We start from the raw sequence: 15824 nt of genomic DNA on the forward strand, positions 1-15824 counted from the left end.
TCATCAACCACCAAATATACCCCTTTATTATTAACTATTACACTTGGCAACTGGAAAGACATAGAGGGTAGCAGAGAATGAGGAGTCAAGGATAACTCCAAAGTCAGAAACCTAGCTAAAATGGATTTGGACCTAGATTTTCCAATTCCAAATTCCATTGCATTCAGTGAGCTAAAAGGTTAAAATGATGCAGAATAGGTCGATTTTCTACCAGTTTAGGAGTCTTTTGAACACATTACTTTTGCCGAATTTGTGTTTGCTTAGTATTTGCTCTGCAGTCAGGGATAAAGGGCATATCTAGACTCTTTACTGTGGAAATAAATTTTATGTGATAATACATGTATAACCCAGATTGAATTACTTGCACAGTTCTGGGAGCAGGGAGGGAAGAAGGGAGAGAGATTATTTGGAACACTTAATTTAGGAAAATGTATGTGGAAATTTGCTATGAAATTTAAAAATTTTAAATAAAGTAGCAGTCAATAATCTCTGAGTAGATCCAAGTGGCTCAAAAAGAAGCATAGTAGGCACACAATATTTACTAAATTCAACCCATTTTGATTTTACTTAGTGGCTTTTTGCTAACTTCCCAGGCATACCCATATTCTGGATGGCTATTTTTTCCAACAATTTGCCCTACTATATTAATCATAGTATTAGTATTATCTATTTTCAAACTTAAATTTATTAAACTGAATTAAATATATATTTTTATAATTCTTTTTTTTTAACCTCCTAAAAGGTTCTAAGAAGTTTAACCTTATGTTAAGAAGAAGGCTCAACCTATTCTGGATAGAGCTCCTCCCATGGAAGTTATGGTGGTTTTCTGGAGGCCCATTTATCTACTTCCTCCTCCTCTTCTACTCCCGTGGTAGTGGTTCTCCCTTGGTTGTATGACTTACAGAGGCATATTGCACCTACTGTTGCCCCAACAAGGGTTGTTACTAGGATTATGAACAAAGGGTTTTGGGGCATCTTTTTACCTAGCTACAACTGCTCATCACTATAATGATTGCTGTGGTGTTGTTTTTCACCATCTTTTCAAAGACACCAAACAGCAAAACAAATGGGAAAAACAGGGAAAAAATGATTACTTGAAAAAAATCATTCCTTCTAAGCTGGGCCTGAATACCTATAATAAAAATATTTATTTGTATACAATTCAGAGTTGATAGTAACCAGGAGTCAGTATGAGACCGTTTTGCTAAGAAGTTCAAGTTAGTCAAGTTCTTCGTCTTTTCTTCCATCACGATTGGTGGTATTTACCCTTCCTTTACACACCATTTACTCACTGTAGTTACCTAGTGCCTTTAAAATAGAAAATAATATATTATTATAAGCCAGAGAAAGCAGAATTGGAAGGATTGTCCAGTTTAGTGATGGTGACCCTATGATGTGGGTGCTAAAGATGGCATGGAGAACATTTTCTAGATCTGACTTCAGTGTAATCAGGTTCCAAATCCACATGCCAAAACACTAAAAACCACCAATCAACCCCTCCACAAACCATTCAACCCCAATCACTGTAAAGAACTCAGAGGAAAGAATGAGCAGAACTAAGGCCATAGGATCCAATTTTGCTGTAAGAAATGGTGAAGGGGATGGTTTCAGAGAAACTGGGGAAGACTGGGAAGAACTGAGGAAGAATGAACTGAGAACAATTCATTTAATGGCAATAATATCATAAAGAGAAATGTTTTTAAAAGATTTAGAAACTCTGATCAACATAATTACCAACCACAGATCAAGAGGACTCATGGGGAAAGAGGCCACCCATTTCCTGATAGAAACATGAAGGACTCTTCAAGAGGCCAGAGAATTTTTTTTTGACATGCCAAATGCAGAAATCTGTTTTTCCTTGACTACTTTTTACCATTCTCTCAATTAGAGTGGGTGTGGAATGGAAAGTAGATTTTTTTTGATGATTAAATTTTTTTTTAATTTAGAAAAAGAAAAGACATCCAATTTGTTATATACTTGAAAAGCAAACTGTACTTGATATAAATTCATCTTCCTGTATCATTTTTATATTCTATTTTAATTATGGAATTGTTCATCTCATTTCTTTTTTAAAATTTCAGAATTTTAAAAATAATAATAGTGGATTAACCTCATTCATTTCCTTTCCTGACATGGTTACTAAATGGAAGATAAGGGAAGTGACATAAATACACTTTTATCTAGATTTCAGCAAGGCACACATACATAACAGCAGGTCTCATAAAGCAATGAGGTCTGCATCACACAGTGAAACACCTACATCATCCAATGACATCTCCCAGCCTCTTGCTCTGTCCAACATCACGATTCTTGTGTTGTGTGTGATGCCATCCTGGTGTCATAATGACCCGCCTCTCTAGGTCATGCCTCAAGATGCTGAAATCAAGGCATGGGCCTTTCTCACATGATACTCTGTTGGCCTACAGGACTTGATTCCTTTTTGGGAGCTTTGTCCATTTTTGATCAAGGGTATTTTCTAAGGATTTTTATAGATAACCTCAGACTTTTGAAAGATACAGATTTGCTCTGATAGTATACAACTGAATTGGAAATTAAGGTAAGGGGTGCAGTAGCAATAGTGATACTTATGGCAAAGGGGCTTAAGCAAGGGTAAATCCGATGTTAGCTCTGCCTCCTTACCCAAGACTATCTCTCTTCATTTTAGTCATAGGACAGATTTAGTCTCTAGCATAAAGTAATTAGATACTGTAATTCATGTATGAGAAATGATGGATATTGGAGATGTCAAATTAAACTTGTTTTCATACTTTTTTGGTCATGGTTGAATAGAAAGAATATGTGAAGATCTGGGTTCAAATCCCACCTTTGATGCTTACCACCAATATGGCTTTGGACAGTCCCTGGGCATCAATTTCCTCATCTGTCAAATGAGTGGGGTTGGAATGCTTGACCTCTGAAATCTTTTCCAACTCTTAATTCTGTCCTACTGTGATATCAGTGAATGAAACAAGAGTGGGAATAGACATGTATTTAAAAATATATATATGTTAAATTTAATTTTATTTTGCCAATTTAGAACATTATTCTTCGGTTACAAGAATCATATTCTTTCACTCCCTCCCCTCTATCCACCCTTCCCAAAGTTGATGCACAATTCCACTGGGTATTACATGTGTCCTTGATCAGAATCTATTTCCATTTGTTGATGTTTGCACTAGGATGTTCATTTAGAGTCTGCATCCTCAACCAAATCCCCTTCTCCCAGTGTAGTCAAGCAGTTGTTTTTCTTTGGTGTTTCTACTCCCACCGTTTTTCCTCTGAATGTGGATTCTGTTCTTTCTCATAGATCCCTCTGTTTTTCAGGATCTTTTCAGGTTTTTCAGGATCACTGCATTGCCACTAATGGAGAAGTCGATTGTACCACAGTGTATCAGTTTCTGTGTACAATGTTTTCCTGGTTCTACTCCTCTCACTCTGCATCAATTCCTGGAGGTTGTTCCAGTCCTCATGGAATTCCTCCACTTTATTATTCCTTTGCGCATAATAGCATCTCATCACCCAACATATACCTCAATTTGTTCAGCCATTCCCCAATTGAATTCCCTCATTTTCCAATTTATTGCAACCACAAAGAGTGCAGCTATGAATATTCTTGTACAAGTCTTTTTCCTTATGATCTCTTTGGGATACATCCCAGCAGTGCTATGGCTGGATCGAAGGGCAGACAGTCTTTTAGCGCCCTTTGGACATAGTTCCAGATTGCCTTCCAGAATGGTTGGATCAATTAACAACTCTACCAGCAATGAATTGATGTCCCTACTTTGCCATGTCCCCTCTAGCATTCATTACCTTTCCTTGCTGTCATGTTAGCCAATCTGCTAGGTGTGAGATGATACCTCAGAGTTGTTTTGATTTGCATCTCTCTTAATATAAGAGATTTAGAGCACTTTTTCATGTGCTTATTAATAGTTTTTATTTCTTTAACTGAAAATTGTCTATTCATGTCCATTGTCCATTTATCAGTTGGAGAATGGCTTGATTTTTTTGTACAATTGATTTAGCTCTTTATAAATTTGAATAATTAGACCTTTGTCAGAGTTTTTTTTATGAAGATTATTTCCCAATTTGTTGCTTCCCTTCTAATTTTGGTTGCATTGGTTTTGTCTGTACAAAATCTTTTAAATTTAATGTAAGCAAAATTATTGATTTTACATTTTGTGATTTTTTCTAACTCTTGTTTGGTCTTAAAATCTTTCCTTTTCCAAAGATCTGACATGTTTACTATTCTGTATTCACCTAATTTACTTATAGTTTCCTTCTTTATATTCAAGTCATTCACCCATTCTGAGTTCATCTTGGTGTAGAGTGTAAGATATTGATCCAACCCCAATCTCTCCAATACTGTCTTCCAATTTTCCCAGCAGTTTTTTTTTTTATCAAATAGTGGATTTTTGTCCCCAAAGCTGGGATCTTTGGGTTTAATATAGACTGTCTTGCTGAGGTCACTTACCCCAAGTCGGGAATAGACATTTAAATACCTTCTCAGGCACTGTAAGGGCTTTACAAATATTTCATTCGATTCTCACAACAAATATAGGAAGTAGGTCCTATTATTATTTTCATTTTAGAGTTGAGGAATAAGGTAGCAGATAAGTGAGTTGCCCAGGGTCACATTATAGTAATTATCTGAAGCTGAATTTGAACTTTGATCTTCCTGACTCCAAGCCTGTAGATTTCTATCCACTATGCCAACTGGCTAGAAATGAAGGAATATTATTTAAAATACTTTGAGTCATATTATAGTCAGGGTATACTTCATAGCCAGGATAATAGCATTCAGTTGATATTTGCTCTTTGGTGTACTTTTCTATCTTCTTTATCAGTCACATTAAGTGGTTTTATGGTTTTTTTTTTTCTTTCAATGCTTCTCATCAGAAGTCACTCATGTCAGCTCCTGTTACTTATTTTTACTTTTCATTAAGGGAGTGGGTTATGGCAGAATGTGCCTCCTATGTGTTGGGAGAGTAAATTTGCATATTTGTCAAAATCTTTTGAAGAAACTATTTCTTTGTAAATGCTTATCTGTTAGTGGTTAACTGGAACTAGAATGTAGACCATCCCTTACAAATGAGGGACCATCAGTGGAGGCTAGAGGTATTGGCAGAGTCTAGACACCTTTCTTTAGAGAACTCAAGGGGTTAATTCCTCCTGACATGCTCCCCTCCTTCTTCCTCCTCCCCCTTGACCTTTCTGAGGAGGTCAAGAAGAAGACACCGCTACAGAGAAAAGCACATTTAAGATAGGCCACCTGAGGAAGGAAAGTCCCTTGCTCCAGACGTCATCCTGCCTCCTGCCTGAAGAAAAATAATTTTGAGTCAAAATTATTCTTTGTTACTGTCTGCTTCTCATACTAGCCAGAGCTATTTTTATTGCTTGATTCCCACACTAGCCAGCTTGGTTCTCACATTAGCAAAAGGTATAAATAAAGGGGCTGATAAAGCCCCTGGGTAGAGTGTAGTTTGTAGAGAGTGTGTCTATAATAAATGATGGAGTGCTAAGCTTCCATGTGTGTGACTGCCTTCTTGACCCTTCATCCTGCCCTAGTCCTTATAGGGACCCTGTTCACGACAATTGGCCGTGGGGTGTGAAGAAACCAGCAAGATCCAGAGCCCAGAGTGTCGTCGCAGTTGTCTGTGTTGCAGGGCAAGGTAAGACCCCCAAGGTTAAGCTGTGCACCCAAAAGTAGTGAGGTGGTTGTTACAGGGAGTGGGTTAGTTTCATTTTTCGCTGCGGGTCAGGGAAGTACAAATAAGCCTACAATCCGGGGATCTGCAGCATAACAGAAATTAAAACAACAGGCTGCCAGGTATAGGGATTTTGCAAATGTTAGCACTGAGACAAGCACCTAACTTGGTTTGAACAAGATCCAGTCAGACTTCTGCTGACCTGAAGACTGGGCCCCCTCACCACCAGAGTTGACGTCTTGGTCAAGGAGCGACTGACCCCGAGTATCATTGTGAGTATAAATCTCATTTGACACTTAGAGTAAGTGAGAGGATGTTGTTGTTGTTGTTGTTGTTGTTGTTGTTGTTGTTGTTGTTGTTGTTGTTGTTGTTGTTGTTGTTGTTTTCATCAGGGGTTAAAGGCAGACATTACACACTTCAGAAATATGTACTCCCTACATTTTAGTTTTGCAGTGAGTCAAAAGGCAAGGAAAGAGACAGGGCAAGAAATGTACAGTGAGAAGAGTATGCCACCACACAACAAGCTAGCACAGAGGAGGTTCACTTCTATCAGGACCAATTTATTCCCTTAAAGGGCCAGTGGCTTAGAAAACTCAGAACTTTTTCAGTGAAGTTTTTAGGCTGAGACACCAAAAGATTTTTTTTAATACTCCATAGCATAATGTGAAGAAAAAGTATATTCAACAATAGGATCCTAAGTAAGAACATTAATTTTTAAGCATACTTTCTACAGTCTATGTTCAATGTTGTCTGTCTTATTTGTTTCTTGTTTGTTCTTGTTGCAGTATTGTCCCTGTGTTCTTAATTGGGTGCTCACAAAATACACTCCAAAATCATCCACAGAGAGATCTAATTAACTTTGCCCTCTGCACTTAATAGAAGACAAAGGCAAAAATATACCTTCAATAATTTTTCTCGGATGAGCCCCTGAGGAAAGGAAAGAGAAAAAGATAAGAACGGAAAAGGGAGATTTGATCCCGCAATTTGATTTGATTCTCACTTAAGATTTAATTTTAAAAATTAGTATATATATAACTTTGGAGAATTGCTAATGATTTTGATATGTACTTTGATACATGTAATGTTATTCATTGTGATATGTGAAATTTTAGCTAAATTTAATTCTGCACAAAACTTGTAGTTAGAGAATTGTTTATTCTCATTAGGACTCGCAAGGTATAATGGTTTCAGTGAATTTGAGAATTGTTTGAATGTATGTAATTAATAGCTAGCCTGGCACAGAGAGGAAACTTTTACTTTACAGAGACAAAAACTGTGCTGGCTACTTAGTAAACATAAGATCTATAACAAGTGCAAAATCCACTTAGGAAAAGGTTGTAATGTAATGTGGAGAATTTTCTCCAGGATTTAAATTTTGGATTTTCAAATGAAATGTTATTTTAATGCATGTACTGTCAAAAGTAGCAACAAGTGATCTTATAATAAAATTGAGATACAAGAAGTTTTAAATTTGTTGATCTGCAAATGTGAATTAACAGATATTAAGAATTTGATATATTGTAAAAATGGAATTTCTAAATGGTGTTGAATTTGATTAGAATATATAAATTGCTTTTAAAGTATGTTCAATGAATAAGGAGGAATTCACAGTCTAGGAATTAACATGTATTCAAATACAGTTTGTTAGAATGTAATAATGTGTGAACACAAAGTAGGTATGAATTTGTACTGTAAAGAAAATCAATTATTTTTTCACCTGAATTGGTTAAGGATATTTTTATACAAATGTCATATGTAAACTGTGTATGTGTAAATGTAATTGACAAAGAAAATTTGTCCACTCTAGAAAGTGAATAGGAAAACATGAATATTTTATAGGTATAGTAAGCTTGTTTGAGTTATAGAATTTTAATATGAACATTCCATGTCCCAAATGACAAAATAAGTTGAGTGATACATAATTGAGGTTACCCTACATGAACTTAAGAGCCCCCAGGATGTTAGTTGGCAGCTTGATTAAATTTTGATCCTGTATAAGGATATATTGCAACCAAAGTCAAAGAGTAAGCAGGAATTTTAAAAATGACATATATGTGAAGAAGGAAATTTTAAATGAACAAAAGGCAATTAGAATAGATGGAAACAATTCCTATGAAAATTCAAGGGTTTTTTTCCCTCTTTTTCAAAATGTAAAAAAATTTTTTTGCCCAGAAGTTTATGATTTTGTTTGGCTGTATATCCAGACATTGCAATCTTTATGTACAATCACTGAGTAAAAATATGAGCTTTCCTGGAAACCAGGAGGATAAAAAGGTTTTTTTTTAGAAGTTAAAACTGCATAAAAATTGCTCTAGAACTGTGGCCCATAGAAAATAATCTGTGAAAATGCTTCCTTTATAGATACAACTCGTAATATGTTGGAGTTAGTTAAACTAAAGGAGTAATTATACATTAAGCCATTAAGCAATAATGAAAGAAACAATAATATTCTTTTTATTTATTTATGAACTATGACAATTGGATTTGTTGTGGAGGTGAAGAGGTGCACCCCTGGGGTTTGGGAAGGATACCTTTTGCAAGAATGTAAGACTCAGGGGCAGCTGGGTGGCTCAGTGGATTGAGAGCCAGGCCTAGAGATGGGAGGTCCTAGGTTCAAATTTGGCCTCAGACACTTCCCAGCTGTGTGACCCTGGGCAAGTCACTTGACCCCCATTGTCTAGCCCTTACCACTCTTCTGCCTTGGAGCCAAAATTGACTCCAAGAGGGAAGGTAAGGGTTAAAAAAAAAAGAATGCAAGACTCCAAAACTTAGCTTAAAAATAGAGAAATTTATTAATTTAAAGAGTAATGTTGAGAATGACCAGGAGGATAGTACAGGTGGAACAGCAAGATGGAAGGTTGCTCCTTGGGAGGACAGCATGGATGGAAAAGCTGTCCCCCCAGACGAATCAGTTCTGGGGATTTTATACTCTTACAATAGAGGTCATGGTGTGGACGTGACTCTAGAGTGGTAGCCACCCAGGCATTGGGGAGGGGGGGGAGTTGATCATCTGACTGGGGTCTGCCTGGAGACTTAGGAAATGACCCTCATAAAAGATTCTTTAGTTTTAGGGAACAGACAGATGTCTGAGATGTAGCTGGATAGAATGGTGTAGCCTGGAGGTGCATCTCTTGGTCTATCTTAAATCTAAAGGAGGATCAGAGGATAGTCCTTTCAGCGTTTTATTGGAATTATTACATATTTGGGGTTAGGAGTCACAAGGATGTAAGGGAGCAAAGGAATTTCCCTGATAATAGTTTGCTTGAGTTTCTGGGGGTGCAATGCCCATGTCAGGTTAACTACTTAGATACTAATATGGATACATCAGAAATGAAAGATTCATGGTTAAGATATTTAGGATAAATTTTATGGGAGGACATCTGGGATGTATCTTTCTATATTAACATGTCAGTTTTTCATGTAAATGCTCTTGTGTAGATCACAGCACCTTCATATTATAAATTAATGATTACATTATGAAAAGCTAATTACATTAGCCCATGTGGGAATTAGAAAAGTTTAAAGAAAATCTTTTAATATTGTGTGGAGTTTTCATATCCCCCAAATCACTCTAATGAGCAGACAGTTCACATGGCTTTATTCAGAGGTGTGGAGGGCATAGAGTGATGGACATTATCTGGGCCTTAGCCTTCTCAGAAGTGGGGGGAGGGCTCCCTGGGCATAGGTAGCAAGCTCCCAAGGGGTTGGGGGTATAGGATGAGGGAATACTTGACCAGGCATGGCCAGTATCCCTCACAAAGGATGGAGAGACAGAGACAGAGACAGAGACAGAGACAGAGACAGAGACAGAGACAGAGACAGAGACAGAGACAGAGACAGACACTCACACTCCTTAGTCTGAGGTCCCAGAAACAGTGGGTCCCAATGCTTAGGTTTACTCAGATTTTATAGGGATCCAATATAATGCTTATCTCTACTTTCCCATCATCTGTATCTTATTCTACCTTCCGTTATCTTCCTTCCTGTCCAAAGATTTATTAGGTTGCAACAAATCGGGCCTTAGGTTTCAGTTAGGGTTTTTTAGGCTTGTCCAAGGATTTATCAGATTCAAGAAACACTCTTTTGAAACATTACTCGGGCCATAGCATTGCAACATTTCTTGGGACATGTAGTCAACATTATAGCTTGTACGTTTTGAGATTTCTCTTATAGGAATTAGGTCACGCCAAAACTTCTTCCCATGGGAATAGAAAAAAGGAGGGGGGACTGTCTCAGCCACATTTGAAAAAGAGTATATTAAAGGCCTATATTATATTATAATATATGCATATAAAGCTGCTTAGGGAAGGGGTTTCTTCTACTCTTCACAAGGAGAGATTGATATCTCCTAGTGGGGGACACCTAACTTCACTATTTTTCCATAGGAAGTTGTCAATCTAGAATTATTAATACTAATCAATGTATACTGGGGAATAATGCACAAATTTCATTCCACACAGTATGTCTCAAAAGAAATTGTTTGCTATCCTGCTAGGCGAGAATTGTCAGAAAACAAACTTGATGACTTACCCACTAATGAATTTTTTGAGCAAAAACACTCAGACTAGAGCATTCCCTTCCCCTCCTTCCCTTTTTTTCCATGTCCAGCTCCCCCTCCCCTTTTCACAGCCTCACTAGCTAAGGAGATAACACTAGCAGAAGAATCTCCTGACCACAAATCAATCTCATTATTTAGTGGAAAAAGGATTCCACTATTGACCTTTATGTATGGTGTGTGCAAGTGGGAAATTTGCCACATCTGAGTTACATTCTTAGCATTCTTTTAAGTTACATCCTCATTTTACATACGGAGGCTTGGGAGATAAATTTGGCTGAGACCCACACTGCGGGGCTCTTTTTGGGAGCTTGTACTTTTGGGAAAGTGCTTCAGGACTCTGGCTCTCTTTGCTCTGCTCACTTGACTGAAAGAATCCTTTTTCTTTTCCCTCTCTTTTTGATTATCATTAAAATCCTATATATTTTTAAATATTAGGAGTATTTATTCATTTTTACTCCTGCAATGGGAAGCCACATAATTTTGAAAACAGAATCCCTATGATTTTAAACACGTGACTCTATACTATTGAAGATTTTTTTTTTTTTTAGGGAGCAAACCTGTCTCTTCACTCCCCTACCTGCCACAACAGAGGGGCAAGCTAGGAAACTGAGTATTCTCAGAGAGCACTGAACTCATTGTAATAAGTAGGATTATGCTAACTTTAAATAGAATTTAAGAAGGGATGTGAAAGTTTTTTAACCACCACAGTGACATGAATATAAACAAAGCTTCTAAAACAAACATGCAGCAAAGTTATTAAGATAAGCCCAAATTTCTTACATTCATTTGAGGTAAAAATTTTAGAAATTGTTAGGTTATGTGAACATATAAGCACTTGTTTACACATTATGAAAATGAATGGAATTAGAATATTATTGATATTGTTAGAATTTGTTGACATTTAAGAAAAAAAAGAACCACACCCGATATGCTTTGCTTTCATTGTTATGTGATGCTTAGCCTGGGCATGTGTTTAAACACTCAGTCTGCATATTTCAAAGGAAGATCTTTTTTCCCTACCTTTCTCCTATGACAAAAATCCTTTTAATTGATACCAAATGAAACTTGTAAAGTAAGACTTTACATTTAAATAAAAAAGGCGGCATATTCATAGAATGTTTCAGCAATGACTTTAGACCACTGAGACTCTAATTGATCTACAATTAACATGTCACAAGTATGGGTTAATGACTTAAAAAAAAAAAAACTCTACATTTTAGATTAAAGGTTAGGAGCTCAGGGATCCTTATATCTCCCGAAGTAAAATAATTTATTTCAGAATATGTTAGCTTTGTAAAGAAATTTTTCCTAATAGAAGGACCCATTCAGAGATTCTGCAAACAGCCTGGAGCACACCAACCAGAAAGTCCAGACAAACATGATCCCTGAAGACGAAGATACAGATTAAGATAAAAGCATATCCAGCTAAAGTTTAACAAATGCTATTGTTCTTGTTATTGTTATAAGATACTTGTGCCTCATAGACCCTAAATTCACCTAGATCCTTTTAGAATGACGGCTTAGCTGCAAAAGTAGTTCTCCCGGAACATTCAGTATTTTATTTAGGAGATGAATTGGAGACCATCAAAACAAGACTGTCCCTGAAATGCGATTATAGATACGTAACCATTTCTGAAACACCTTTTTATTTTAACCAATCTGATGAAATACTTCAAGCCGCTGACTAACTTCATGCATTAGCACCTGACATCACTATGGCTTTTCAGTCACAGAATAGAATTAATCATGATTTTTATGCAGCTGTATCTGCTCTTAGAGATGATGCGTTAGAGCTGAATGCTACTGATGTAAACCTGACTAGAATTCAAGATCATTTGCTGGGATTGTGGGGATTAACCAACATGTCGATGGATTTGGATGATTTGCAGAACATTGTTAATCGTATAGATGAAAATATTTATCAGGATTTGTCACTCTCCTCCAGCACTGCTGATATCCGTGATTGGGTTCAGCAGGCACACGGATGGATTTCTGGAGCAATGCGTACCCTCCTTACTGTTGTACTCCTAGTTGGAATGAGCCTCTTTCCGTATGTTTGTTTCCCTGTTCTGATTGGCTCTGCATACGGAGCTCTCCTCTTTCTCGCCCGCCCGGTGCGGTACTTACAGAACAAAAAAGGGAGGGATGCAGAGAACTCGGGAGCTGACTTCCCCTGGTACGTCCCCCTCTCCGTTTCTGACTTGCCATGTGTGGCGCTCACAAAACAAAGATGGGGGAGATATAGAGAACTCAAGGGGTTCATTCCTCCTGACACGTCCCCCCCCCCCCCCCGCCCCCTTGACATTCCTGAGGGAGTCAGTCAGGGAGAGGCCACCTGAGGAAGGAAATAATGTTGAGTCAAAATTATTCTTGTTTACTGTCTGCTTCTCACGCCAGCCAGAGAGCCATGTTTGTTGCTTAATTCTCACGCTAGCCAGCTTGGTTCTCATGCCAGCAACAGGTATATAATATACAGCTGCTGCTGCAGCCCCTGGGTAGAATGTAGTTTGTAGAGAGTGTACCTCCAATAAATGATGGAGTGCTAAGCTTCCGTGTGTGTGTGTGTGATTGCCTTCTTGACCCTTTGCCTACTCTGCCCCCATCCCTGCTGGGATCCTGTTTGTGACACCTTTCAATTCCTTTACCACAGAATACTGAGAGAAGTGTGAAATATAAGCCACCTGGTTGAGATTCTTGATTGTTCCTCTATACACTATGTTTTCACTATGATTGGTTTTAACTATAAAATACTGCTTTGGTATTTTGAATTGATAGTGCATGGAAGAATTAAATTATTTCAGTATTATACTTTTTATTGTTATTTGATATTTATGTCCAGCACCTCCCAATTATTTTTTTTAATTCATGATATATTGGTGTTTAGGTTTTGTGTAGTCTATGCACATTGGGCCTCCCTCATTTCTTATGTCTGAACCATATTTTTAAACATATTTTTACGTCTTTTATCATGATATTTATAGTAAAGTCATCATGTTAAATTATATGTTGATTTAACTTGGAAGGTCTATTGAATCCTTCACAGAAATTTTCTCTCTCCTCTGTAATACCTAATATTGTATGTTGACAGTATTTAATTCTTTTACTAATTCATTAGCACCCCAGTAAGTGATGACCAAATATGCCAAGAAGAAATGTTTCTTGTTGTCCGTAGATAAGTGATAAGGTCAACTCTGCCAATTCCATTATTTACCTCCAGAGGGAGATGAAATAATTTATTCTCTAAAGGGAAGCTCTGAGCCACTTTTCATTTTACTGCAACTTTTTCTTATCATCTGGTTTCATTTAACAAGAATGTTAAGATTGATGCAATTCATTCATTATAGCAGTATTTCCACCTGGCCATTGGACAAGGATCTTGTATTCAGAGTATCAATAGCAAAATTTACATTTATATATGATCTAAAAGCGGAGCTTCTTAACAATCTCTGTTCCTTTTTCTATCATTCTGTCACCGTCATTGTAGAAGTACAAGAGGGCCACATAGAATGATGAAGGCTCCTGGTGGTCCTGACCCTCTCCCAAACTGAAATAGACTCACAGGACAGAAAACTACCACAACCATCAGAATGGCACTTAAAAAAGACTTTCTCATGTAGGACACACCTGCCAGAGGTAGGTTGTATTTCACAGATATGGCCTTAGAGAACTCCCCCTCATCTCTACACCACAAAGAGAAGACAGAGTAGGGCTTTTGGAGGTAATGTAGATACTCAAAGGTATAGATTGCCTAATTCAGAAACATTGATTTTAAAGGACAGAGGCATATAAACTTTTTCATAGAGCACTGTTGTTCTAGTAAAGAAAAATTACTCAAATCCTCATATTTTTGGGAAATCATTTCAAGTTTAATATTCAATATTCAATAAGATTCAAATCCTTACCATGCCACCCCATAGACTGATCTTGGCTAGTAACTCCTTGGCTTTTATTTTCCTTAACTGTAAAATGAGGGCATTGAAACATGATAATTAGGTCCCTTAAAGTTCTAAATTCATGATTCTATGATTTAAAAGTAAAAGTTCAGCATTTATTTTCTTTCCCCTCTCATTTATCTCCCTTGAAAAGAAGAAAAAAGAAACCCTTCTAATAAACATTCCCAATCAAGCAAAACAAATCCCCACATTGTCCTTGTTCACGTGTGTTTTACTCTTTAGCTTGAAAATATAACCTCTCTCTTTAGGAGGTGGATAGCAATATTATGATTTTTTTCACTGATATTCTTTTGGCTCTGCTTTTCTCATTCTGTGTATCTGCACACAGGCACTCATATTTAAATAAATTCTTTGAAAAAACATTTTATTGATATTATTTTTTTCACATCATTGTCCTTTCCCAGTGTCTACTCTTCTCCCCTTTCCACACCCCAATTGAAAGCTCCTACGGAACAAAGAAATACAGTTAAGCAAAACAAGTCAAAATATGGTCTGCCTCACAATAGAGAAGCCTCATTCCAAAGCTATACTATTCTACCACCTCTGTAGAGAGGGGAACAAGCTTCATTTTAACTATTCCAAAGTTTTAGGTAGGCAATGGATGGATCAGCTTTGACGTCTCAAAGTTGTTCTTGTGTTCTTCATGTAAATTTTTCTTCTGAGTCAACCTCCTTTTCTTCTTCAGAGCTGTCCCAGATCTTTGAATTTTTGAGAGCAGCTAAATCTTTCACTGTTGAGAATTCCACAGTATTGCGGTTACTGTGTTCAGTGTTTTCTTAGTTTTGCTTATTTCATTCAGCTTTAGTTCATGTTGGCCTTTAGAGCTTTTTTCTGAAATCATCCTGCTTTTCATTTCTTATACTTGGATTCTGTCACCAACAAATATGCCTGTTTTTAAAAAGGAGAACTAAGCCTTTACTAGTGCACAGCATTGCCCTTTAGAAATCTTTTACTCTTCATGTCCAAAACAGAATTCATCTCCTACTAATACCATCAACCTAATTCTGCCCTTCTCCTGAACTATATTTCTTTCATGAGCACCCCATTCTTCCAGGCACCCAGCTTCATGATCTTGGCGTTATCTTTAATTCCTCACCTTCACCCACTCATCCACTTAGTTGTAAATCTTCTTTTTTCTACCTTTTCAGCATTTCAAATCTGACCCTTCTCTCCACTTAGATGGCTTCTGTTCCAGTTTATTTTTTTAATTACATGTAGAAACAATTTCCCACAATTATTCTTCTGATATTGCAATGCAATTTCTCTCCCTCCTTCCCATTCCCTTTCTCCTCCCTGAGACAGTAAACAATCTGAGTGCCCTCCTCTTTAATGAGGATTTTCCTGATTCTCTCAACTACTAGCATCATTTACCTAAAACTTACCTGGTATATATTTTGCTTAAATCCATATTTTCTCCTGAGAGAATGTAAGCTTCTTGAATTTTCTTTTTGTCTTTGTATCCTTAGCTTGTAGCATAGTATAGCACTCATTTGGCAGTTTATAAATGTCTGTTTTTTGACTGGACTGAGAAATAGAGACTAGAAAATCTGGTTACATGGACTCTCCACTATTTGAAAGGGCACAATGTCAATATTTTTTCTTAATAAC

General features: G+C 37.0%; 1 protein-coding gene across 3 annotated transcripts in view; it reads left to right on the forward strand.

Moving 5' to 3' along the window:
- The first annotated feature begins 2375 nt into the window (after nucleotides 1–2375).
- Nucleotides 2376–15824, forward strand: part of LOC103094615 (rho guanine nucleotide exchange factor 37-like) — a 41441-nt gene continuing 27992 nt past the window's right edge. The window contains exons 1-4 of one of the 3 annotated variants that reach the window (XM_007473103.3): nucleotides 2376–2557; nucleotides 5566–5669; nucleotides 5886–5977; nucleotides 13748–13896. The gene's annotated coding sequence lies outside the window, so the exon portion shown is untranslated. The remainder of the gene's footprint in view (nucleotides 2558–5565; nucleotides 5670–5885; nucleotides 5978–13747; nucleotides 13897–15824) is intronic. The other 2 variants (XM_056810947.1, XM_056810946.1) reach the window with 2 other exon arrangements.

This window comes from Monodelphis domestica, chromosome 1, assembly GCF_027887165.1.
Source record: "Monodelphis domestica isolate mMonDom1 chromosome 1, mMonDom1.pri, whole genome shotgun sequence".
Lineage (NCBI taxonomy): Eukaryota > Metazoa > Chordata > Mammalia > Didelphimorphia > Didelphidae > Monodelphis > Monodelphis domestica.